The sequence below is a fragment of the Macaca thibetana genome, chromosome 17 (genome assembly GCF_024542745.1).
Source record: "Macaca thibetana thibetana isolate TM-01 chromosome 17, ASM2454274v1, whole genome shotgun sequence".
Classification (NCBI taxonomy): domain Eukaryota; kingdom Metazoa; phylum Chordata; class Mammalia; order Primates; family Cercopithecidae; genus Macaca; species Macaca thibetana.
The window spans coordinates 17,470,888-17,496,556 of NC_065594.1; the positions used below are offsets into that span (position 1 = coordinate 17,470,888).

The 25,669-nt window shown below is 36.2% G+C and overlaps 1 long non-coding RNA gene across 4 annotated transcripts in view; it reads right to left on the minus strand.

Moving 5' to 3' along the window:
* LOC126940354 (uncharacterized) overlaps nucleotides 1-12,006 on the minus strand; it is a 39,263-nt gene extending 27,257 nt beyond the window's left edge. For 3 of the 4 annotated variants that reach the window (XR_007720720.1, XR_007720721.1, XR_007720718.1), the window contains exon 1: nucleotides 11,814-12,006. This is a non-coding gene — a long non-coding RNA (uncharacterized LOC126940354). Of the gene's footprint in view, nucleotides 1-6,836; nucleotides 6,932-11,813 lie in introns of those variants that run through there. The other variant, XR_007720719.1, reaches the window with a different exon arrangement.
* Between the last annotated feature and the right edge of the window lie 13,663 nt (nucleotides 12,007-25,669).

Genomic DNA, 25,669 nt, shown 5'->3' on the forward strand with positions numbered 1-25,669 from the left:
ACCATCCTGGCTAACATGGTGAAACCCCATCTCTACTAAAAATACAAAAAATTAGCCTGGTATGGTGGCACACACCTGTAGATCCAGCTACCCAGGAAGCTGAGGCAGGAGAATCGCTTGAACCTGGGAGGCGGAGGTTGCAGTGAGCCGAGATCATGCTACTGCACTCCAGCCTGGGCGACAGAGCGGGACTCTGTTTCAAAAAAATAAAAATAAAAATAAACTAAAAAGAAATACATTCAAAACTATTGGATAATAGAGTAAGAGGAAGATAACTATTAAAGGGAAGACTAGGAAGGATTTATAAAACAGAAGACATTTGACTTAGTATTAAAGAGTAGATGGGAGTTTCCTAAGTGCAAAAAAGCAAGCCAAAAATTGGAAATAAACAGGAGCCTGCTGAATGGAGTCTGGTGATTTAGAGCACAAAATTCAGGGAGGAGAATGGCAGGAAAACAGGATGAAAAATTGTTCAAGGATATATTTATACCATGAGAAATGAATATGTTTGGGCTGAATCGTCTATCAATAGCTCATTTATAATCTGAATCAAGAGCCAAACATCTACTTCCTGCTTTTATACCATGCTTTATCACAAACATGTATTATTTTAAGGAATTCTATTTTGGCCAATACGCTAATGGAGAGTATAAAAATTATTCTTAATACGTTTTTCACTGAATAATTCACTTATTCAACAAATATTTTAAAGTGTCTATCCTCTGCCTAGCATAATACACGGATTTGTAGTAATCCAAAAGGTAAGCAAAATAGAGTCTACATTTGAGAATTTGTTGTTTAACTGGGGAAGCAAAGGTGGCCAAGGTAATTGCACTACAATATGACATGTGTACTGTTGGAAAGATGGGTGAATTATTTAGGAGCAAAGAAGATGTGACTACCTCAGAGAAAATGTAGAATATTTATAGAAAAAGTAATATTTTATGTGTTTTTAAGAATGATTAAGAGTTCACCAAAAAGACAAGTGAGAAGGGTATTCTAGGCAGAAGAATAAAGAATAATGATATCTTCTAGCTATAGGAATTCCTGGCAAACATTTCTCTGACCTAGTTTCAAAAATTAATAAAAACATTTTCAAATTTAAGAAAAGCATATTGTATAAAGATACTTTCTGACTATAAATGTATGTTTCATTAAATTTATATGGGGTTAAGTAGATATCATACTTTGGAAAAATATTGTTTATGAAATAAACATATTCCTAAAATCAAAACTGGACCCAGTTTTTAGTCCTCCATTATATTCTAGCTATATTTCTTCTACTGAAATAACTCTTCTTAATACTGCTATTGACAAGAGTGAGACAAAATTTAGGGCAGAACAAAAATCCTGCTAGCATGGTAGGCTGAAGACAGAGAAGTCATACCACTATGATCTCAAAATCCCTCTCTAGTGTTTCTCTAAATTTAGTCCACAGCAAGACTGGGAACAGCTCAACAATACACATTTGTGTAAGATTTTCCTCCTTTCCTATTGAGCTCTTCCAGCATCCCACTCTTCTTTACTTGCAAATTTTTATAAGATATAATTTACACGTTGTGAAATAGAAAATTCCAAATGTAGTGTTTGATGAGTTTTGATTAATAATACATACATGTGACCCACACTGAAAACAATCAAATATTTTGATCACTCCGAAAACTTTTCTTTTCCCTCCATGTATAGAAACTGGTATTCATCATTACTGCTGTCTTCATTTCTATACTTTAATTTTATAACCTGCATTCCCAAGTAGACAGGAAGTCCAGTCCCCACCCAAAGAGAATGGTGTTTAGATACATATACATGCAATACATAAGCTAACAATTTAAATTCTGTAACAGTTTTCCTGCATATAGAGTAGTAATTTTAGCAATAAATAGATGCCAAAACATTATCATCACTGAAAACATCATTAAGCATTTTTATTGGAGGAAGAATTTATATAACTGTATTTATGTGAATGAAGCAAAAATCCAAAGTAGAATCAATACCAAATATGAAAATCATAAAACAGTGTCGGCTGAGTGCTGTGGCTCATGCCTGTAATTCCAGCACTTGGGAGGCCAAGGTAGGCGCATCGCTTGAGCCTAGGAGTTGAAGACAAGCCTAGACAACATGGCAAAACGTTGTCTCTATAAAAGATAATAATAATAATCAATAGGCAGGCTTGACAGAACATGCCTGTGGTCCCAGCTACTCAGGAGGCTGAGGTGAGGGGATTGCTTGAGCCCAGGAGGTGAAGATTGCAGTGAGCCAAGATCTATCCACTGCCTTAGAGCCTGGGTTACAGAGCAAGACCCTCTCCAAAAAAAAAAAGTACAAAATACAGCAAAGGTATACACAGACTTCATTATATATACTTCATGAAAAAAAAAATGAGTTTTCAACAGAGTCCTGAGGAAGAAAGAAGATATAGAAAACATTGGGAAGACATGAAAGATATGGTCAAAGGAGCGTGGGTGTTTGTGTGTGTGTGTGTGCGTGTGTGTGTGTGTATTGAGGCTGTTGAGAGCAAATTAAATACTAAACAGAGTGTAATTTGTGAAGCATTGGGCATTAGTAATTGCGCTAATAAAAGGTGTTTACTTGAATTGAAATAGACTATGGATCCATTGTGTAACTGCTGAATAAGACTGTCTCATATTCTGATTTCAAATAAAATGTGGTGCAAATGCTACTGGTGTAGAAGGTTTTTGTGCTGATTTTGTATATGATTAGCTGACATTGATCGTGGATGAGTGTTTTGGGCTTCCGCTCTTGCATAGTTCTTGCCACTAATGGATGTAATAATGTTTATGATAAACCCTTCCAGGGTTGCAATGAGGATGACATGCTTTATAGAAGAAAACAAACAAAAAACCTCTGAGTCTATTTGCATTACTTAGTGTCATGCCATTCAACTCTTACCACAGTGCTGCAAATACTACCTCATACTGACACAGGAAACCTGTTCTTGTATTTGTTTGCATGCATATGCCTTTGAATTCATTCTTATTTCTCTTTCAAATGAATATGATCTGTCTCTCCCAGTTAGTCTGTAAATTCCCAAATGTCTTGAGGCAAGTTCTATACATTATAAATCTTCACTAAAGGTAGCTTGAGGACTGATTGATTTTAAATGGTCACTTATAATGTAAAATCAAGATGCTTCCTAGGAATGTATAATAAATACAAGTCTTTATGCTTCAAAAAACTACATAGGCCTTTTATAAAAACATGAGATATATTTTATTTCTTTATTAACTTTAGGTATTTATTTATACTTTTTTCTTAGATTATAAGGCCCAAGAAGGACATGACTCTCTATTCAGCTCAACTTGAAAATGCCTAATAGGATATAAGGCTTCAGTAGGGATTTAATGATGTTCTAAACTAATGATCATGTTATCTAACTGTATTACGAGTGGAATAATCAGGCTTTCAACAATTGTCTTTAACTGGAAAAAATAAGCTTTTCTGGAAAAGAGGCCTGTGTTTTATTTAAATCAACTCAACATAGAAAAACAGAGCAAAACAAAACACTGAAAGGCACTAAACAATTGGGGGAGAGAAATTACTAAATGTAATCTGAAGTGTGTCTGGGTGTAATGGTCCTTTGATATGTCTACTTGACTAGGCCACCATTCCTAGCTATCAATCAAACAATAATCTAGTCATTGCTATGAAGATATTTTGTAGATGCGATTAAAGTCCATAATTAGTTGACTTTAAGTAAGGGACATAATCCTAAATAACTTGGGTGGCCCTGAGTCAATCAGTTGAAAGTTGATAAAAGCAAAGCTGAGGCTTCCCTAAAGAAGAAATTCCACTTGAAGCTATGGATGGCAGCTTCAACTCCCAAGTTCCAGTCTGCACTTCCTGGCAGCCTGCCCAATGGATGTTGGACTTGCCTAACCAACCACCTACAGTCACATAGCCAGTTCCTTATGACAAACATCTTAATATATATCTCCTACTGATTCTCTGATTCTGTTTCTCTGATTGAACTGTTTCTGATGCCATACATATATTACAAATGTTAATGTCAACTTGCTGTTCTATAAAACTTCTATCTCAGCCCATCATTTTCAGTGGCAAATAGTTTGCTATAATCCCATCCTAGAGCAGAAATGGCCTGAGAAAATGGAAATTTTTAAAAATAAACTTACTTAAAACAGCTACAAAGAGCTGTCATTAGCAAGGAGATAAAAATACATATTCAAACATTTTAAATATTTTAAATGAAATGAAACATTTTAAACGAATGTTTTGTCATCAGAAAATTATAACCGGGAAAATGCTCTTTAACTCATCTGGTGTAACATACAAACAACAGCCAAGAAAATAGCAATAGAGCCTTTTCAGGCTATTACCTTCATAGGTTTCTAGGCATGTACCTAAAGTAATAGTTTGGCATTCCTAGCTTATTTATTTATACAATGAGAGCCATTAATCATTCCATTTGAGCTTCAGTATCTGCATTTGAACTTCAACTAGAGCCTCAATATAGCAGCGTACTTGAGAACTGCCAATGTGGAATTTCTTTTCTTACTTCAACAAACAATTCAGTTCAAACATTTATTGAATACTCATTAGTTGCTAGGAATATAAATACCCTATGACTAAGTTTTGACTATTTGCTTATTAAATTCTCAAATACAAAATGAATATCAGCATTCAAATGCTTATGCTATTGAGAAATGTTAGAAAAATTTTAAAAATTACCTTTATTCATATCCTGAAAGAAATTTTCTTCCATTGACTCTCAAATGAAACTTCTTATAATATTCTCCCAAACTTAAAACATGTCTCTCTCATTTGTAATATAGAGGAAGACATCCTAAATTGTCTTTGTAATGTATTTCTGTACCTAAACTAACTACCACTTGTACTTTTATAATGGGTAGATTAGAGGAGAAGAAAGAAAAAAATTGGCTAGCAATTTGGTACAAAAATAGAGGGTAAAATTGGAGAAGTTTAAATAATGAATATAAAGAGAGAAGAGGGAAATTAACAAAGAAAATTATACAAGAAAAAGGAATAAGAAACAAAGGAGAGATGAGAATTAAAATAGGAAAATGAAGGTAAGGAGTAAAACTCAAGCAAAAGGAATTTAAAACTCCATGCTTCTGTAGAATAATCAATTAACAATAAAATATTTTAGAATCCTTAGAGAAAAAGTTAGATAATAAATCTCATACAATTTTGTCTCATTCTTTTATCAACTGGACAGTGGGAAAATTAACTAAACTGTTGTTAAACCTAAGGCAAGATTGTTGATTCTCCAGAATTCAGATATGATTAAATAATGGGCACTGGAATATACTAATGTTTTCCTACTTAGAAATCTAGGAGTGGTCTAACATCTAAGAAAATGTTCCCTTGACAGAATTATGTGTTGGGGACACAGAACTCTTTGAAATAGGCCTATGACTTTTGATGTATTACTAGCATAAAATAATAAATGTTTATCTGCATCTGCATTTAGCCAACAAGATCTGTGTGGCTACCATACTTTATTAAAGACTCTTTTTGTCTTTATGGGATTGAATGGGTGTTAATGCGACCTGCCTGTGGAATGAACTGACCCAGATTCTACTATCAATCTCCGAAGTCAGTTATGTTCTTCTCACAATGTTTAGAATCTCATTCTTTCTTCCTTTCTGTAAAGTAGCAGAAGATGTTGGGCATGAAAGGTTAGTTTCAGACAAATTCTGTGAATCTAGACAAATTGACAGACTGATGTCAAAAGGTCAATTTTATAAAGATTCTTTCCTCTGATTATTTTCTCTCCTAATACCTTCCCTGGTGTAAAAGAAAGCAATGTGTTTATTTCTTCCAATCAAGACCCTTAATCCCTTCAAGGCCTGCTAAAATAACACTGAGTAAAGACACAAAAATGGTAAACACGCACCAAGTTACTTTAATGTAAACCCTACCATGAAAAACCTTCATTACAAAATCCCTATTTGTTATGTTAATCTCTTCATCCTTGCCACTGCTGAAGAATTTTCCTCTTCTAGTATTATAAATCCTGGAACATTTCCAAAAATTCTCTAACCCAAGAAAAATGTCTCAAGGCCCTAACCTATTTGTAAAGATTTAGGAACATTACAAAAAATTAAAGATTTAAGTATTAAGTATGTTCTCCCTGCTTATTAGTTTGATGTGTATGTTATTTTCTTAGGCATATTTCACATGGTGTTGCTTTGTTGAAATCAGCATGTTGGACGCTCCCATTAGTTACTGACATACAAAACACGTCCTATGCTGCACTTACCTGCCCGCTTAGGATGCATTAGAAAAGAAATGTTTCAGCATTTTAGGAGAAGGGATCAATGTTGTCAGTTAAGTGATCAACTAAAATATTAGGTACTGAAAATAGGCAGGGGAATACTGGAAGTGGGAAAAGACATGAGATGGGAAGAAGCAGAATAATGGATTTCATAAATGTCAAAAATATTTTATATTTATTTCATATTTTATAAATAATGACTATGATACAGTCATACTTCTACTTACTCATCTCATTCAATCCATATAACAATTTAGTCAGATAAGAAGTAATTTAAGTAATATTCTTATTCCTGTTTTACAAATAAAGAAACTGAGACATGGAAAAATAATGTAATTTGTCCAGTGACAGCACAGCTGTTGTATGGTGAAGCAGGCATGCAAATTCAGGCTCTCCTACTCCAAATTCCACAATATCACGCTATGCTACAGTGGCTCACTTAAATTATGCCCCTGAAAAATACACTAATATCTCTACAATCTAAATTTTACCTTAAGATGTCAGTAATTCCCTTCACAAAAGCCAAAACGATGTATTAGTAAATGCTCCAGTCACTTACACAAACTTGACATGTCACCAGACAATGATTCCTCCCAATTTTTTCCATTGCATTATTTGTTTTGTGTTGTTCCATTTTTAATTTTACTCCTGGTTGTTCCCACATAATACTGTTAAAAAAAAAAAAACAAAAAACAGCAGTTCTCTGATGTTTTTGCCCCATGGCCTCTTCATGCTCTTAAAGAGGACCTCAAAGATCTTTTGTATATGTAGTTTTTTTTTTAATACCATATTAGAAGTTAAATATGACAAATTTTAAAGATATATCTATTCCCTTAAAAATAACAAAAATAACCCATTAATGTTAACATAAGTAACATGTTCCGTGAAAAATAACTGTATTTTCCAAAACAAAAAACAGTGAGAAAATTGGCATGATTTTACATTTCTGTCAAATATTTCAATGTCTAGTATAATAGAAGACAGCTGAATTTTACATTTGCTTCTACATTCAATCTATTGTGGTCTGTTGTTGGGTTAAAGCATATGAAGAAAATCAGGCCTCAAATAGATTTGTAGTTGGAAAAGGTAAGAGTATTTTAGTAGCTTAATTGCAAATGATCTTCAATATAACACCAAAATGCAGTAAGGTGTAGCCTCTTACAGATTAGTTGCAATGAGCAACTAATTTCATTATTCAACATCAAACAATTACAAAACGCATTTCATTATTCAACATCAAACAATTACATTTGTTATTTACAAGCTTTTCAAAATGCCATTTTTTTTGAAATCTCAAATTCTATCGTTGACAACAAATACTGCCAGTTGTTTTGTATAAAGTGATAGTCTCATTTTCTTTATTTTCAAGAAAATATCTATAAAATATTCAAGTCTGAATAACCATAGTTTGCCTGCCAGTCATTCTTTCAATTAAAAAAATGATGTTTCATGAAATAAGCTTGCAACTCAAAGAACTGCACAAATACTTTTTCTCAAGACACCCTTCACAGTTTAGTATGGAGCAAAATGCTTTCTGCATACTTCACATTTGCCCTACATGATAAATAATCTGAAACATTGAGACTTAGCAAAATTAATATTTTATACTGCTTCATTAATAATATTCTTAACTGCAAATGTGATTGTGGTGAAAATATATATCTATATAATGACTACTAGTATAATTTGCTGCACTGTGTTGATATATGCTAAGGCACCAGGGGTTTCGCCCTCCATTACTTTTGCCCCCTCAGTACAAATGCCAACACATTGCAGGAGGCAAATAACATCCTAGTGTTGTTATGAAAATAGCTTTGACCTTGCATACCCTTTGGAACAGTGTCAAGGAACCTCAGTGGTACATGAACCACAGCTTGAGAACCTCCATTCTAGAGAGTACAAAGACTACTTTTTGAGTTGTCTTAGGTTATGAATGGCTCTCCTTTAACCTTGCAGACTCGACTATCCCTCACCTAGACCAGATATTGTACATTAGAAGCAATCCCAGTCAAAAGCACCTTGTACAAAATAAAAAACCAAAGGTAACACTGACCAAATAAACATTTGTCTGTGGATTTGTACTAGTATATCAATTTCAAATGTAATGAAAAATATTTATTTTACAATACTTTTCATCCTGTTGTTTTAATTCCATGAGGAAAGCTGGGGAAAAAAAAATGAAAACCTTGATCTCATGCCAAGAGCTCAAAGCAGCACCTCCCCTTTTTGGGTGGCAGCTGTTTCTTGTAACTAAGACACATGTTTTGTTTTCTAAAATAATTGTGAGGACTAAGTAATGACTACGAATGCCTTTGTAAAATTAGCATAGTTGTATTTTTATTTGGTTTGTGAAACTTTACCAAAATAATACATCAAACGTGGTTTAAAGGAATTGTTTGAAGTATGCTGAAGGAAAGGTCGGAGAAACAGTTTTATGATGCTAGGCCTCCTCTTTGATACACACTGCAAAAACTCTGGGAGACGTTTATGCCCAGCTAAAGAGATTGGTGAATGACTACATGAACAAAACAGCATGACCTAGTAATAAAGAGTAGACTACATGGTTTACCAACCTCTTTTCTGGCAATAAGTAGCACCTTGGTTATGTACAAAACAATGAAGTGAAACTAATCATTGTCACAGCAATACTGTTAAAAGACACTATTTACTTGACATTTGCACCATGAGCAGAAAAATATTTCTACAATCAAGGGCTGTAAAACTAAGTTCTCTATTCGTTATTCTAAAGGGCTTCTTTAAACACAGAACAAATAAATAAAAGAATGGATTGATTCAGAATGGCTGGACCAACACTATCCAATGAGAAGTATAAATTAAAGTCCTGCATAGATGCTTTAACAAGGTTTTTACTATGCAAGGGTACTTGCCACCCACTGTTCTTGGCTTTGTCAACCCCCAGACTGAGGCAACAAAAAGAGTTAAGTTTAATTTCTTGTGCCATGTATATTTTCTGAGCATCCATGCTTTTAGCTAAAGCATTTTCACTAGCTTTACCTAAGTCAGTACTCTTCCTATAATAAATCTCACCCTCCAATAACTTATTATCTGACAAAGGGATTTTCTACTTAGTACATTGTATCGTTGTTTGTATTTGAGGATTTAAGGGTCTGTCTTCTTCTGAGGCTTTCATGTTAAGGCTAAAAACCATGCCACTCCATACCACAGTCTTTGCACAGAGCTTGGCACAGAGCAGGAGCGATAGAGGTACATATGTTACATCCCATAAGAACAGAGACTTCCCACTTCCACATCCTCAGTGCCCAGAATAGCATCTGGCACTCAGTGGATTCTACTGGCTGAATGGCACAGTTATGATTAGAGACCATATATTCTGCTATTGAAAGGTATAGAAACTATGTTCGTTTTCTGTTCATTTTAAACTGCATTTTTCTGGATATATATTACTGTGACTTTGGGGTATACTGACGTGTCCTGGGTAGGCCATCAGATTAATTCTTTGAGGACCAGAGGCAATTTTTTCATATCTGAACTCTGCTTCCCTATTTCTCTTCACAACAGTAGACTCTAACGCTTTTATTCATGGTAAAAATGTCATGTCCTTAATTCTTTCATTTTTATGTGAAGAAAATGTTCAATCTATGTTCTTCATGCAGCACTTTCTGCATTCATCAATGAAGCTAACAAATGAATAAACCTATTGGGAATAAGAAATGCTGGCAATATTGAGGGATTAGCAGTAACTTCCTGGAAAATCAGAAATAACTACAAAGAACTCTGAAAACAAACTGTCTTTAAAAATGCAATTAATCATGCCTGTAATCCCAGCACTTTGGGAGGCCAAGGCAAGTAGATCACAAGGTCAGGGGATCGAGACCATCCTGGCCAACATGGTGAAACCCCGTCTCTACTAAAAATACAAAAATTAGCTGGGCGTGGCAGTGCGTGCCTGTAATCCTAGCTACTCGGGAGGCTGAGGCAGGAGAATCACTTGAACTGGGGAGTTAGAGGTTGCAGTGAGCCAGGATCGTGCCACTGCACTCCAGCCTGGCGAGAGAGACTCCGTCTAAAAAAATAAAAAGGAATTAATATAAGCACTTAGTAGAATGTTCTTCTGTCTTTCTTCCACTCCTCCCAGCTCTGGTGCATGCTTTTCCTAAGACACTTCCCTGACAGTGTACATCACAGCAGGAAGGGTGTATAGACATCTAGCATATAGGTTTAACAATGGGCATTACACATAAGATAGCAAAAGTATATAGAATCCTATTTCTGTATGCTGTCTGCTAGAGAAAACTTCTCTACTAATGCAATATTAAAGTTTAATTTGAGTCTAAATTAAAAGTCTAGTTCAATACTACAGCTACAAATGTAACCATATCAAAGTTAAGAAGAAAATAATTTAAGAAAATGTTCTTTAGCATTATAATCTCTGAAATATTTCAATTACTCAAATCAAGATTCAATGTGCAGTTGAATATGACAATGTGAATGTGATCTGATTAACTTTTTTCTCATAAAAAATGTCTTCTTATTACATTCTTCAGATTACAGTAAGTTTTATTTGTAATTTTCACATGGTGCTGATGTAGTTTCTCCTGTGATGAATCTTCTCAAAGTAGTTTTCAACAACTCAACCCAATAAAAAAATATATATAAGATAAAAATGGAAATAACAACCATGGAAACAAAAATATGAGAATGACTTCAAAAGAAATTGTATAAATTGGAATTAATAAGACCATTTATTGAGTCATGGTAGTGTAAACTTAAAATAAAATCCTGAGCCCCCAATCAATTAAACAGATACCCCTTGGCCAAATAGACGCCCCCAAACCTTAAAACGTAGTTCCCAACCATAATGAGATAAGAGATCAGACAAGCCTTGTTGTACCCCTTTCCCTTTATAGTTTAGACACAACCAACATTAGTGTTAAAATGAAAATCATAAACTAACAAAACAGACTCTTTGTGACAATAAAATACTAAATTATAGACAAAACTTAAGGCCAGGCTAGGCAAGGATTAAGTCATATATTCCCTACACTTAAAAAATAAACTATGTTCTAACTGCCAAAAATTTTCTTTTTCTCTAATAACTAAACATTAGCCTCAAAATAAGCAATTTTAAGCAATTTATAGCTCCTCAAGATACTAACTAAACCCCTGTTCTATTAGCTGTAACTACAGTTTTAATTACACAAGAGACTCATTTCAATAACTTTCTCCTAATAACAAATGCAGCAACTGTAGACTAGTTCTGGCTGGTTTACAGAGATTACACACTTGTGTGCCTTCGTGTCCTAAAAAGGCCTTTTAATATCTAGAACCCAATTATAACACATTTAGATAATAGGTCACCATCCCAAAGAAAACATAGGTCATATGTTACATATTTATTCAATAAACGTGTGTCAAGGCCACATTCATAAATATTCATAACTCATTTGATGACCGTTTAAATATGTTTAGTCAACCCCTTCAACATAAAACTCCTACCCCCAACTCCCCCTCCTTCAAAATGCCTATCTCTAGTTTCCTCTGGAGACACACTTACCAGCCTGCAGAATGGCCACCTTACAGATTGTAATCCTTTATAAAAAATAAAGTTTCCTTTTCTCCTCTCCAGATTTATGAAAGTTTTTTTTAAGCTAACAATTACCATTTTTTTTAAGCTATCAGTTACTGCAATGGATGGCATTTGACTAAAGTTCTGCTGCTCTGGTTAAAGAAAAACCTGAAACAAGAAGGAGCTCCCTGCAGGCCACAGCTGCATGTGCCAGCCCCTAGCTGACTTATCTCCACCGTTGATCAAGGTCGCTGGCAGTCTCACCCCATGCAAACCGCCCCGCAGGCCCTGTGTGTGGGTGTGAACGCATCAAGCCTGGCAGCTCAGGTTAGGGTGGGAATTCACAGGAACACAGTGAACACCAAAATGATAAACATGGCTCTTATTCTTAATTGTAGTTGAAACCTCTTTAAGACAGTTTTATATATTTACATTCTAAGGGAATGTAAGGGAATATAAGGGAAAAGACTTTGGGTGTCATGGAGAAGTCTAAACATGCACAAAACTAAAGAGATAATCCCTCATCCTTCTTTGGGAATGGAAGTCATGAAGTGCACTGCACTTTACTTCTATTAACTGGACAAACTTAGAGCACAGTATTGTCCTCTTCTATGAAGAAAGCCATGAAAATCTTTATCCATGGCCTCCTTTTTCCTAAACAGTCTGGCTTCACCCTCTCTGTACCGCTGAACTGGCTTCTCCAGATTATGAATCATCTCCCGATCATTCAGTCCAATGGCTGGTGTTCACTCCACACTATGTGTATCCACTGAATTACTCCATTTCCTCTTCCATTTCCTGAGACTACACCGTCTGCCCCCTCACTTTTAAATGAGTTCCATTGATCTTTTTTTTCTTTTTTAATACTTCAAGTTCTAGGGTACATGTGCACAACAAGTGCAGGTTTGTTACATATGTATACATGTGCCATGTTGGTGTGCTGCACCCATTAACTCGTCATTTACATTAGGTATATCTCCTAATGCTATCCCTCCCCACTCCCCGCTCCCCACAATAAGCCCCAGTATGTGATGTTCCCCTTCCTGTGTCCAAGTGATCTCATTGTTCAATTCCCACCTATGAGTGAGAACATGCGGTGTTTGGTTTTCTGTTCTTGCGATAGTTTGCTGAGAACGATGGTTTCCAGTTGCATCCATATCCCTACAAAGGACACAAACTCATCCTTTTTTATGGCTACATAGTATTCCATGGTGTATATGTGCCATATTTTCTTAATCCAGTCTGTCACTGATGGACATTTGGGTTGATTCCAAGTCTTTGCTATTGTGAATAGTGCCACAATAAACATAAATGTGCATGTGTCTTTATAGCAGCATGATTTATAATCCTTTGGGTATATACCCAGTAATGAGATGGCTGAGTCAAATTGTATTTCTAGTTCTAGATCCTTGAGGAATCACCACACTGTTTTCCACAATGGTTGAACTAGTTTACAATCCCACCAACAGTGTAAAAGTGTTCCTATTTCTCCATATCCTCTCCAGCACCTGTTGTTTCTTGATTTTTTAATGATTGTCATTCTAACTGGTGTGAGATGGTATCTCATTGTGGTTTTGATTTGCATTTCTCTGATGGCGAGTGATGATGAGCATTTTTTCATGTGTCTGCATAAATGTCAGCCAAATGTCATGCTGGCTACATAAATGTCTTCTTTTGAGAAGTGTCTGTTCATATCCTTTGCCCACTTTTTGATGGGGTTGTTTGTTTTTTTCTTGTAAATTTGTTTGAGTTCTTTGTAGGTTCTGGATGTTAGCCCTTTGTCAGATGAATAGATTGCAAAAATTTTCTCCCATTCTGTAGGTTGCCTGTTCACTCTGATGGTAGTTTCTTTTGCTGTGCAGAAGCTCTTTAGTTTAATTATATCCCATTTGTCAATTTTGGCTTATTATTTTCTCACCCTATTCTCCCTTACTCAGAGATCCTGCTCCTTCTCCTGACTTCACAGGCTCCTTCCTGTAGGGTGAATTTGCAAGTCCACATTTTCATTCTTGACTTTGCCTGAACTCCAGTCCTGCATCTTTAGCCACTAACAGACATTTCTACTTGTCTCTTAAAATACAATATATTTAAAATTGAACTCTTCAACTTGGTCTCATCTACCACTCGGCTTTCCTTCCCTAACTTTTGTTTCCTTTCCTTTTTTGGGGGGAGAGGGGAAGAGGGGCAGGGGAGACAGGATCTCACTCTGTTGCTCAGGCTTGAGGGCAGTGGTGCAATCTTGGCTCACTGTAACCTCTGCCTCCCAGGCTCAAGCAATCCTCCCACCTCAGGCTCCTGAGTAGCTGGGACTACAGGCACACACAACTACGCCCGGCTAATGTTTCCTTCCTTCCTTCCTTCCTTCCTTCCTTCCTTCCTTCCTTCCTTCCTTCCTTCCTTCCTTCCTATCTTTCTTTTTTTTTTTTTTTTGACAGGGGTCTTCGTATGTTACCCAGGCTCATCTCAAACTTCTACACTTCAGAGATCCTCTCCCCACCTTGACCTCCCAAAGTGCTGGAATTACAGGCGTGAGCCATCGTGCCTGGCCCTAATTTTTCTTATCTCTGTTTGTGGTAACATCTTTTTCCAAGTTACCTACATATATTTTCTTTAGATATTAAATTTTAGTGATCCTTCACCTTATTAGATAGAACCATATGAAATGTCTATGTACATGGGTCAAAAATGGTCAAATATCAGCAATTTCCTATGATTTCCTTCTTAAAATTTCAGATTCTTTTGGTACTTCAGTAACCTCCTGTTTTCTGCACTTCTATTTCTCTGCTTGCAGTTGGTTCTCAAGTTCACAACTTATTAATCTTTCTGAAATACTCACCTTTGAGAACTCCAGTCTAAAGTTAACAAGACTTTTCCTTCACTTTTTGTTCACATCTTATACAACTGGCCCCTAAATCTACCTTTGCAGTCTTGGCCCTACTCATCTTCAGAGTTCTCTGTTCCAATCAAACTGGCATAAACATTATCTGTCTGTCCCCTCTTTATTTAGAGAACTCTCCTTCCTTACTTCAGAAATCCCTCTGCTTGTAGACTTACACAAACTTTAATCTCACACAGTCTAGTGACATGCCCACTGTCCTTCACTTCACTTTTAAATATTCTTACTAATGAGACATCCTTCCACATACTGTTTAAATATCTTGAAAGTAAAAAATGATGTATTTTATTTCTTTATTAAGCAGAGGATACAGCCTTATCCATAGTAGGTGATCAAAATATGGTTGCTGCTGCTTATTATAATTTTTTTAAATGATCTGTCTGAGCTCTGGCCCAGAAACCTTCCTTTAAATCACCCTTCTGAACGTAACCCTCCTGCCCAGAGATGAGATGTCTTTTAAAGAAGTTTTCAGATCTGCTCTACTTCCTATCAACACTACTGCTATTTGTGAGATCATGCACTTGTACACCAATCTATCTTCAAGGCAGACTCTTAGATTTCATCAGAATGGAAACTGATGAAAGATTCAGAGATTTTTTTCACAGATTTTAAAATTCTTGGACTAGACTTGAATTTCTGTATATCTCTAGCAATAAAATATTGGAGAGATGTATAGCAATATATCTCAGAATCTACTAAATCCAAACAGCTCAGTGACTACAGTTAAACTGAGAAGCTTTGATTCATGAATCCTGTTTTCATGGGACCTCATAATCTGTTATTTGAATATCCAAGCAAGAAAATGACTCTTTGTCATCAAGTCATAATAGCCTTTTTTTTTTTTTTCCCACTGTCTGCTTGATTTACTTTAACATACCCTTGGTCTTTGTCTTCTTATAGATAAATAAAAATGATTCTTATAAGCCCCACTGGTCCCCTAAGGTTCTCTATCCATGTTTCATCTGTGGTGCCATGTAATTGCCAAGATTCAATCCAAGCTGATTTAAAAACAAGCTAGGTTATGTTTTTAAATAACTCTCTTAAAAAAGAAACCCAAAATCATAAAGTTGTACTTCTTGAGAAATTCCTATTTTGTTGTGTATTTTCTTTTACTGAACCAAGCAAAAAGCAAAAAATATGCTGTTTTCACTTTAAAATACTTCTGCTATTCGTTTAAAAAGGTAAATGTAAGAAATAACTTCTGCAAAAGAACATACTCTTTTCCGGTTCTTTAGGACATTTTTAAAGGCTATTTATTGAAAACGAGTCAACAGAATTAAACAAAGGTTTGTACCATTAAGCTCCAGTGAGAAAAGATTTAGTTCAGATGACTAAAAAAAATGTGAATATGGAATAAAGTATGTTAAATCTGCATGTTTAATTTTCAGACAAGACATACTTAGTTAAATTTTCTAAGTATGTGATATGATAGCATCCAAGGTCATTTGGTTTAAATTCACTTAGTTAAATTTTCTAAGTATGTGATATGATAGCATCCAAGGTCATTTGGTTTAAATTCATGATTAAGAAATAGATAACACAGTTATTTAAATGTACTGCATTCATTAATTATTGAGCCATATGACTGAGTTGCTATTTTAACTTTGGTTAAAGATTAGTTCTAGTTGTTCTTAAACTTTCTTTAACTTTTTTTTTTTTTTTACTTTGCAATTAAGTGCAAAGATTATACTTAAAGTTAATTTCTCTGCCAAATTAGAAAGGAAAGAAAATTGATGGCATTAAGCAGAACAATTTTCCTTAACTTAGTAATATTGATCTAAAAATAGGGCAAATGAAAGTAAAGATTCTGGTTTATTTGTGTTATTTTATTTTTGTTTTGCGTTCTTATCAATTATAGTCTTTGTTTCCCTGTCATTATCTTGGAATGGATTACAAAGTTTTCTTGCTAAGTACTTTTTTCCCTGATTTGTATTCAATGAAATATTAGTTTTAAAAATTTGCCCAATCAGTAGAAATTCACATTTCCTTTAATTCTTTCCTAAGTACTGGCATTTTTGAACTAAGTGGATTTAATGATAATTTTCAACTAAATATTATAATTCATTTCTCAAAATGAAAATAATTATATTTTAATTTTGTATTAATATTGCAAGTTACACCCCAAATTATTTATTGAATAGCTACTATGTGGAAATGATTTAATAATTCCAATAGTACTATGTAAGAAATCCATGTTTAATCTCTGGATATTTTGATTTTGTTTATATAAGCATAGTAGGCAGCCACTAAGATGGCTCCAATGACCCCTGACTTTTTGTGTTTGCACTCTTGTATAGTTGCCTCCCCCAGTTGTATCAGAGTTGGTCTGTATGAAAACAGAATATGGCAGAAGTATGGTATTGTATAATAAAGAACTTCTCTGGCCTTTATCTCTGGTTCCTTGGAAGGAAGTTCTAAACCCTTGGAAATTCCCAAGTGATTGGAGTGCCTGCCATTCATTCAGACCACACCGGAGCCTACACTCACAAGGTATCTCATGGTAGGCTCCTAGATAGGTTCATGATGAGGGATGACTATGCCAGAAAAACCAACCATGTGATTAGAGAGTTGGGACTATAAGTCATACAATATCAATCTGAACTCCTGGGAGGAAAAGGAAGGTTGAGATGTAATTTAGTCATTAATGATTCAATCAACCAAACCTTTATAATGAAACCCTAGTAATTAAAACCCTGGAGACCAAGAAAACTCAGGTGAGCTTGCTGGTTAGGGATACACAATGATGTGCTGTAGAGTGACATGTCCTGAGGACTTGGGAGCTTTGCATTTTGGACTCTTCCACATGTTGCCCTATCTGTCTCTTCATTTGATTGATTCCAAGTTGTATTTTTTATAATAAAACTGTGATCACAAGTAAAGTGCTGTCCTGAGCTCTGCGAGTCCTTCTAGCAAATAACTGAACTTGAGGAAATAGTGAGAACCCACAAATTGGTAGGCGGTTGATCAGAGGTACAGATGGCCTGGGATTCCCTGAAGCTTACAGCTGGTATCTGAAGTTGAGGACAGCCTTGTAAAAGACTCTGCCCTTAACCTGTGAAATTCAACCAAACTCAAGGAAGTTAGAGTCAGAATTGTATGGTGTATGATATGTCACTTCTAAGAGTAGTTTATAAAAGACATGGTGGCTTCCCACTGTGGATGAAATTCGCTGCAATGATGTAATGGTCCTAGGTTCCATTGGTGATAAACTAGGACCTCCATCCAGCAGCCATGTAAGTGAACCTTCTGTGAAATCGGATCCTCTAGCCTCAGTGAAGCCCCCTAGGTGACTGCAGCCCTGACTGGCATTTAAATTGTAATTCCATTTGAGACCTGAGCTGAAACTATCTAGCTAACCCATTGCCAGATACTGACTCACAGAAACTAGTAATAGCTGGTGGCTCATGCCTATAATCCCAGCACTTTGGGAGGCCAAGGTGAGCAGATCACAAGGTAAGGAGTTAGAGACCAGCTTGGCCAACACAGTGAAACCCCGTCTCTACTAAAAATACAAAAAATTAGCCGGGTGTGGTGGCGGGCTCCTGTAATCCCAGCTGCTCGAGAGGCTGAGGCAGGAGAATCACTTGAACCCGGGAGGTGGAGGTTGCAGTGAGCCAAGATCACGCCATTGCACTACAGCCCGGGTGACAGTGCGAGACTCCTCCTCAAAAAAAAAAAAGAGGAAACTAGTAATACCAAATGTTTGTTATTTATAGCCACTATGTTTGGGGTAATATGTTCTGCAAAAATAAATAAATAATGAACTAGGGAAATGGAAGCTATTAGCATTTGGTTTTAAGATTCAGATCTCTTGTTTTCCAGTTAATCTCAAAGAATAATGTATAACTGCCCCTTCTCTGTCATGGTTTTTCTTATGTGTGGATCTCTGAAAAATTTGCATATCTCCCCATTAAAAGGTGAGGTTACCCCTCTTGACTCTAGGATAGGCTAAACCAACCAAATCCGAGTAGTTTATCACACAAAAGTCTATTTCTTAACCACATAGTAGTTATATTGGCTCAGTGACCCAAGTCTCTTTCATTTTTTGACATTCACACATGGGAGAAAGTGAGGAGGGTCTCATATGGGGTCTTATTCCCGGGTTGGAAATTATGTACACCACTTCTGCCCACATCCTTTAGCCAAACTCGGTCACACTGCACCAACATAACTTCAAGGGATGAGATGAAATGTGTTTTCTCTACCAGACCAAGAAGAGAAAATGGAATTTGTGACAATCAGAAGTCTCTGTCAAAAAGTAGAGCTCTGTTTTCTTTGGAGCATACTGGATTTGTCAGGAGTATCAAAAAGTATAAACAACAATATCCAATATACATAAAGGAGTCTTCATAATTAGCAGAACATGAGCCGAAGTAACAGTAGCATCTCTATGAGATGGCATTCGTGGTATATAATGACTTAGCTTCTATACTGATGAAAATCCTGTGCCCCTTACACTGTCACAAAACTAATACAACCAAATGTGGGTTTCTCTGTTTCACGCACTAGCATGTTTTATGTTCTATCACACTAGGAACAGTTACAATATTTATATATGACTTGATTGTGTGGGGTGGGTTGAAGGCTATTAAAACTGATGATGAGTGGAGAAAGGTCATTTTCATATGCATTGAAGACACACATTCTTAGGTCATAGGCTTTGACGTGGGTTGCTTCCAAGATGGGCCAGTTGTGCCTAACTTCTTCAGCTCCTCTCATCTGCAGCTATTACCTTTATTAAACCTTCAGGCTTTGCTCAGCTCAGATACTGAGCCAGTCCTCGCCATGGCAGTCTGCATTCCAATAGGCTCAGGTACATTACTGTATAGTAGCAGGTTATAATTAAATTTTGCTGCCTAAACATGTGTGTGTCTCTCACCTACAACCTTCCTCTCCAATCTGCTCCCCTGCTACGACACACACACACACACACACATACACACACACACAACCCTTCCATATGCACCCTGCTTATATGTCTGAGCTTCTGCTTAATCATCTGTCCATTTCCCACTCTGGGTTGAAGCCCTGGGCTGAAATCTAACTTACTACACTTAGAACCTACTATCCATCTTTGCTCTTGTTAAACTTGAATCTAAAGTCTCCCTATCCCTGTAAGAGCTTTAATTGGAACTAAAGTAGTAGAGAAACCTACAATATTCATATTCCCACTGTCTCTAGAACTGCATATGACTGAATTCTTGCCCTGGCTGGCAGCTACTGAAGTTACAGCGTGCTTCAGAGCCAGGCTGCCATGGATATGACATAGCACTGTAATTGGTTTTATTCAAAAGTCTTTGAAAGGCAAGGCTAGCTAGAGACAAAAGAGAAACTTAAAAGGACTGAATATTTATCTTTGAAAATGGAATATTTTAAGTAATCTTTGTTATTTGTGAGATTTCAGAAGTCACCATAATACTGTACTTTTGCATCCATAGATTATATTGCTATAATAAAATGAAGAATATAGAAATCAATGTGAACATAAAAAATAAATTATGTTTGAAGAGAGAAAGACAACATATAATAATATAAAACAACTTAAATCATTCTCTTTGTGTACTCATTATTTTGTCTCCAGGAAGCCAGAAGAATATATATATATATGTAATGTGTATATATATACACACACACACATATATATAATCCAAGGTATTTGAGACTCACACAGAACCTAGACATTTAAACTCAAACTTGGGATAAAAGTCCATTTTGTGTGTCCTTAGAATACACCCTAAAGAAAAGCAGGATTATCCAAGAATACAGACTCTCCTTTTCCTAAAAACTTATCTGCAGAGCTATCTAGAATTTTAACAATAATTAAAAAATTGAGGTTTTATCATGTTTTATGACCTTCACGAAACATGAAAACCAGGTGAGGATGGAGGTGGCAACTGGAAAAAATATGCACTAACAAGCACACTAATTGCCCTCTTTTAAATCTTCATTCATCCAGACTTTCCAAGTCTGGAAACTCTCAGCATCTTTTCCTGAGCTATGCTTTTCATCAGTGAATAGATTACAGAAGAGACTTTTAAAATAAAATAAAATAGCCTCACATGTTCTGACCTCTTCTGTAAGGGGCTCTGAAAATATGCTTTAAAAAATAGGCATGCAATATTTTTCTTTCTTTTCTCTTTGGAAGAAGAAAACAGGGGGCAGAAGTTTCCACTGTCCTTTTATTCTAAGCGCTGTGTTCTATCTGCCAACCATGCTTAGTAAAGAAAAAAGCCTGATTACAAAATCAGTTCCAAACCCTCTTCTTACTATGAGAGTTCATATGAATCATTGAACTGAAGACTTGGGCAGGACCCCAGCTGCTTATAGGCAGTAACTCTTCCAGTAGAGATAAAAAGAAAGCTGACACAGAAAAACTCAGACAGAAGCAATTTTAACCCTTTCCTCTCTGGAAGTAACCATTGAGCCAATTCTGTCTTCATGTTAAAACCTGGTGGGAAGATTTTCTCCCAAAAGGGACATATAGAAAATACATTTTTTATTGTAAGCATCAAGTCTGGATTAAAATTCTAACATTTATATGTGACTTGCCATTTTAGAGGCCTTTTTTTAGGCACATGATATTGTTTTTCAGCATTTGCTGGCCATTTTACATGAGAAATGTTCAACATTATGTACCTAACCCCCATCCCCACCATCACTCAAGGACTTGAGTGGAAACTATGCAGTAAAATTCTTCATTCACAAACTTTTGAGCACACATCATGTGTCTAACACTATTCTAGGTTCTAGGAACAAAAAGCTGAACAAGAGGGATGAGGGAAACTTAGTTTTTGCCTTAATGATGTATAGGATTTTTGTGTCTTTTCTATCGATTTAATATTTAGTTCCCGTGATGCAAGCCCTGAGAGGTAGTTTCCCTACTCTAAAGAGTATTCCCTTCTTTTCCTAAAGAAATCCAGAGTGCACGTTTTTAATAAGACATTGAGACAACGTCACCTTCCCCTGAGGTGTTCCAGCTCTGAATGAGCGTGCAAGGTAAGAATAGGAGTCAGGAGGAGGTAGATGAGATTTTAGCTTCTAAAAGGATGCAAAACATTTCCACTGCCCAAAATAGAATAAGGTTCTGAGAAACAATTGCCCTGTTTCCCAGATGTGCGTATGGCCAGTAGATAGAATGGCAGGACTGACTGTAAATGATCCCTTCATCTCACGCTGCCCTATACCCTTTGGAAGCGGTAGCCTTTATAGCACATTACACACTCCCTTACTTGCCTTCTACCTATATACTTCCACTATATACACCTTATATTCCCTTCCTTTCTGAAAAAAGATGCTGAATTTCCCTGCAGTCCATGTACCACCTGGAAGGCACAATTAGGAATAAGCTGTATTTCAGCACTGTTCTGTTAGGAAAGCTGTTTAGTTTTCCAGAATATCAGGATTTAGCTGCTCTAGGTGGGAATGGGATTATATTGGTACTTCTCACTAATTATGCCAATAAGGTTTTATTTTGGTTTTTTGTATTTTGTGTTAACTCAGGACATCATGAAGTCAATTTAAAAAATTTGGTAATAAAACTGAACATGGTTCTTTAATTCAACAAATATTTATTGAGCATCTACTAAATGCCAATCACTTTTCTGGAAAAAAAAAAAGACAAAGCAAAACAAACAGATGAAAATCCTCTCTCGGGAAGAGTTTAAATGTGTGAAACATGCACACATACACACAGAAACACACACACATACTTCTACACACATTGCCAGCACAGGCAGCATGGCTGTTATGTTAACTATGTAATGCGCTGGTGAACTAAAGAACATCTTTTGAAATGATCAGACTAACCTTTTACATAATAAAGTTTGGACTAGCATACGGACTATCATATGAACATTAAACAAGCAGTGCTCAATACATTGGAATTTCTTCCCTTACCTGCCACCCTCTGTTTTCATGTTTCAGTTTTCCCATAAGTAATGCCAACCAAAACCAACACTGAGAAATTTAAAGGTAATCAATAACTTTTCTCAGTTACTTAAAGTGCACAATAATTCAGCTGCCCAATTTCTCTCAAATCTTTTCACATAAATGCCTTTTCCCATAATCCTCTTCTTATTATGACCCTTCCCTTATTTAGTCAACTTGCAATTTCTCCTCGGAAATTTTGACCTCTCCTCACTGCATTCCTTGAGCTCCAGCCACTCCTCCCTCTAGTCACTAATATCAAAGTTGTCACTTCCTGTGATGCTATATAGAGTCTACAATTTTTCTAAAGTGCTGGTTCCCCAAACAGCAGCAAAAACGATCCTGTCTTTGTTAATTCCATGAAATGACCACTGTGCAAAATAAACGTTTTTTTTTTTTCTATTTGGATTATAGAGTCTGTTATTAAATCTCAATGTGTCATTGCACTTTAACACTACAAATAGGAGAAATTTTAGTAAAGTCATGAACATTAGGTTACTGTGAGCATCTTGTTTCTTTCATGATGCTGATAAAATTTGCAATGTGCTTGTTTATTATTTGTCTTGCACTAAATTGGAAGGTCTACTGTGGCAGAGCCTATTTGCTTTGCTTTGTTTGGTTTTGTTTTATTTTAATTCAACAATATGAGCTCAGAGCCTAACACACCTGAACGAATGAACGAATGAATGAATGAATGAATGACACAAACTAAAGATTGATCCCGGGAACCAAGAACTGGTTTTGCAACTAGCTAACCAGCCACAAACCCAAAATTAATCAAGCATCTACTGTACCTCACACAGCGTGTGGGACAACTGCATTTTGTCTGTCTCTAGAAACATATATCTGCTTTTCAAACTGTCAGTACTGCTTTTCTTCAGATTAAAGGAGACATGCAGGAGTAGAGAGACAGTAACTACACTCTACATGTTCAAACTTGATGTTGTGTTATTTTAGTGTTTGCATAATAAAATCGGCCTAAGAGTGAATTATGTCAAATATGTGTGATTGGTATTTTGCCTGCAGTAGTCCCAGAAATCTTAGAATCTTCAAACCCTTGAGAGCCAAAGACAGACACACAGTGCCAATCACTGGGTTATAGAGAGGGAAGGTTTTCCCATTTCATAGGAAAAGCAGCAGGCCTGAAGTGAACTGATTTGCCCACAGTCACGGAGTAAATCAGTGAAAACACCAAGTTAACACAAGTTGAGCAAAAAAAAAAAAGTACTTTTTGTCAAAGAAGCCTATGTTATTTCCACACACTATTTTCACACTTTTAATTTCTATTTGAATGTTTACATCAGATCAACTAAAGCTGAATGACAGGGCAAACAGATTTGGCATTGAGTACCACCCACAGAATCAAATGCTGTTTAGTAAAAAATGGTCTGAGCTTGATCAACCTTGGTTTAATAGTATTAAAATTCAAAATTTTCTGTACAGAAACAGAAGAGAATCAGTTGAAATAAAAATAATGTTAATTTTTTTAATTTTTGCAGAACAGGTGTTCTCAATCTTAGATCCACGAACTCCTGGAATGATTGGATGAACCTGCAAAGTTCGTATCCCTCAAGTCCCTAGAACTGAAAACAAAATTTGGATGAACATGCAGACATGCAGTTTACTATAAAGGAGCTAATAGCCTTGATAAAATTGTCACAGAGGTTAACACTACATAAAAATAGCCATTAATTTCTGCCATAAAAATTAATAACCAGGTTATCACAACAAGGTCTATTCAGAAATTTTTAAATGTTTATTTTGTTTAGAAATACGAGGAAAGTATTAGGTGTATAAATATTGGCAAGGCAAGTATAGAGTCAAAGGATCATATAATTATAAATTGTGTTACTGCCATGCTGACCTAGGGGATCACGTAGAATTACAGAACAGTAACCTTTCCTCTCCCCCAAAAAAGTCACCACCCCAAATTTGCAGACACCCTCCACTGTCACTGTTGCTTGATATGTCAAAGAGTGAGTCCTTCTCCCCACTCCCCGTGATGGTTGTACTGGCGTCCACTAACTGCTGATGCTTCCTTTATGACATCTCACTTGGGGTTGATGGCTCAGCCCCAGGTGGCCCTCCCATGTCCCCATATTGGATGAATAGATTTGGATTTTAGCAGAACTTAGACTGTAGATACCAAGGGGACAGGAGGAGTAGTGTTGCCATCTTCAGCATATCCTTAGAGCAGCAGTAAAAATGGTAAGCACACGATACGATTTGGCTATGTCCCCACTGAAATCTCATCTTAAATTCCCACATGTTGTGGGAGGGGTCCAGTAGGAGGTAATTGAATCATGAGGGGAGGTCTTTCCCATGCTGTTCTCATAATAGTGAATAAGCCTCATGAGATCTGATGACTTTATAGGGTGGAGTTTCCCTGCACAAGTTCTCTCTTTGCCTGCTGCCATTGTCCATATAATTATCAGCATTTTGTTCAAAATAAGTCATCAAATTTCTAGGGAGTTCCAAACTTTCCCACATTTCCTATCTTCTTCTAAGCCCTCCAAACTCTTCCAATCTCTGCCTGTTACCCAGTTCCAAAGTTGCTTCAACATTTTCGGGTATCTTTTCACCAGTGCTCCACTCTACTGATACCAATTCACTGTATTGGTCCGTTTTCATGCTGCTGATAAAGACATACCTGAGACTAGGTAATTCATACAGGAAAAAGGGTTTGTTGGATGTACAGTTCCACGTGGCTGGGGAAGCCTCACAATCACAGTGAAAGACAAGAAAGTGCAAGTTACATCTTACTTGGATGGCAGCAGGCAAAGAGAGAACTTGTTGTTTTAGCAAAGAGACTGGCAGCATTTTTGGCCCTGCCCTGGAGATTTGTGTAACTCTGAACTTGAGAGACGATTTAGGGTATCTGGTGGAAGAAATTTCTAGGCAGCACAGCATTCAAGACGTGACTTGGGTGTGTTAAAGTCATTCATTTTAAAAGGGAAACAGAGCATAAGAGTTTGAAAAATTTGCAGCCTGACAATGTGATAGAAAAGAAAATCCCATTTTC